The following is a 2,192-nucleotide window of genomic DNA, read 5'->3' as shown; positions in this document are numbered from 1 at the left end:
TATCAGCGGTTCTCAACCTGTGGGTTGTGACCCCTTTGGGGGTCGAACGACCCTTTCACAGGGGTCGCCCAATTCATAACAGTAGCAAAATGACAGTGATGAAGTAGGGACGAAAATCTTTTTATGGGTGGGGCGTCACCACCACATAAGGAATTGTATGAAAGGGTCACGGCAGCATTAGGAAGGTTGAGAACCACTGTTCTAGATGAACAATCAATTCCTGTGTGGTGCAAACGGTTAATGTGCTCAGCTGCCAACCCAAAGGTTAGAGGGTCAAGTCCCTCAAGAGGGGGTTCAGAAGATAGGATCTGGTTCTTTTCATAATACGTAATAATAATAAATCAGTCGTTAAAACCCTGTAGGTCATCACGATCAGAATCAACTTGATAACTGCTACTGTTTACATGAGCTGTAACACAAAGAAGTATTTTACTTACACAAGTGTGCAATTCACTGTCCTGGACATAACAAGCGGGGTACGGTACGACTACCCTATTCACACAAGTCCCCAGTTTCTAAGGAAAAGTTCCTTCCTCTCTAAAGAAGGCCCCACCCCACCCACACCCTTCACTCCGGTCCCACGGACTCTTCTGGGACTCCGGTCAGGGTATCTCCTGTCCCTGTAGACGCCTCAGAGAGCGGCCTCCTGTCACCTTTTACCGGTCTTTCCCAAGAAGTCGCTTTCTCCTAGACACGCATGCCCTCCTCCTGGGCACCTCTTGGGCCCCACGGCCTTGGTGACGCACTCATGTGACTCCGTAACCGGCGTTCCCCGAGTGTGGAGGTGCTGTTGCGTTGGCTCTGACTGAGAGCAGCCGTGTGGCCGTGTGGATCCTAGAACAAACTAGTGCCGAATCCTGCATCCCCCTCGCAAACAGCTTAGGCCGATGTAGGCCCCTCGCTGCGGGCACTGTAGCCATTCCTCTTGAGAGCCTTCCTCTTTTATGCCAACCTTAGGGCTTACAAAGCACGATGTCCTTCTCCAGGTAGTGCAGAAAGTTCCTTGAGCTGGGCACTAGGGGAGGTGGGTAAAGCAAGGGCGAGGAGTCACTCCTGACCACTCTCCTCAGCAACCCGTGAGGGGCGCTATCCACTACAGTGACTTCCTGTCTCACCTGAAGTCAACAAAAGGCTTTGTTGAAAGGAAGCCAACTTGCAGACCTGCTTTCTCGTGCAGTCACAAAGTTGGTCCTGCAAACTGTAGAGAAACATTTTACCGTGAAACCCGTGGAAGCCAGAGCTGCCTGTTCCTCCGGATCTCACAGGTTTCTGCCTCGGACAAGGTGTAGACTCAACACTTTGGTGCAGTTCATTTCCGTCTATGACAGGTTTCTGCCTTACACAGGTTCTGGCTTCCGCAGGTCTTATTCTACACTATAATAATTAGTTTAGGCCTCACTATGTTGTTGTTAGGCCATTGAGTCGGCGCTGACCCAGGACAACCCTGTGGTACGACAGAAGGAAACACTGCCCGGTCCTGTGCCACCCTCACAGTTGTCCCGTGTCCGAGCCCACAGATACAGCCACTGCATCGTCCATCTCATGGAGGGCCTTCCTCTTTGTCTCTGCCCTCCACTGTACACTTTACACTGTAACAAGGGCTTTCACTCCAGGAAGTGTGACTTCTGAAATTGGAGATGGCTTCGTGTGGCCTCTGTGCCCCAGCATCCTCCCCTCCCTGTCCCACTTGCTCTAACACTTTGCTTGACTAACTTTTAACAGGTTGACTTTGTCTCCTCTGAATGACGGGCTCCCAGAAAAAGAAGTATAATTATATTTTTTCAAATAATAAAGAATGTCTACCAAGAGCACTGTGTTCTTTCGAAGACTCTCTCTGGGATCGAACTGACAAGAGTAACTCGAAAGGTTAGATAAGAAGTTTGAGGGGCAGTGAGCCCATGTTCATGGGGAGGGATAGTCAGAAGAGGGTGAGGATGATCGGACAACTGGAAGAAGGCAATCAATGTCCCTGGATTGTACGTGGAGAATTGTTTAACGGGTGTGTGTTCTGTTTCATGTGTTTTCAACAATAATAAAATACTAAATCGTGAGTTCCTGGAAGTAAGGAAGAGTCTAGCCTATCTTTTTAGCTCCCATGCTGCCCAGGGTTTAAATATTTGCTGGGGTGCAGCAAAATCAGGGAATGACTAACTTCAAGACTAATTCTTTCCTGCCCTGGAACCCTCTACCCA

This window comes from Echinops telfairi, unplaced genomic scaffold (genome assembly GCF_000313985.2).
Source record: "Echinops telfairi isolate 266 unplaced genomic scaffold, ASM31398v2 ScPeMD7_18;HRSCAF=68, whole genome shotgun sequence".
NCBI lineage: Eukaryota > Metazoa > Chordata > Mammalia > Afrosoricida > Tenrecidae > Echinops > Echinops telfairi.
This window is presented reverse-complemented; position numbering follows the sequence as displayed.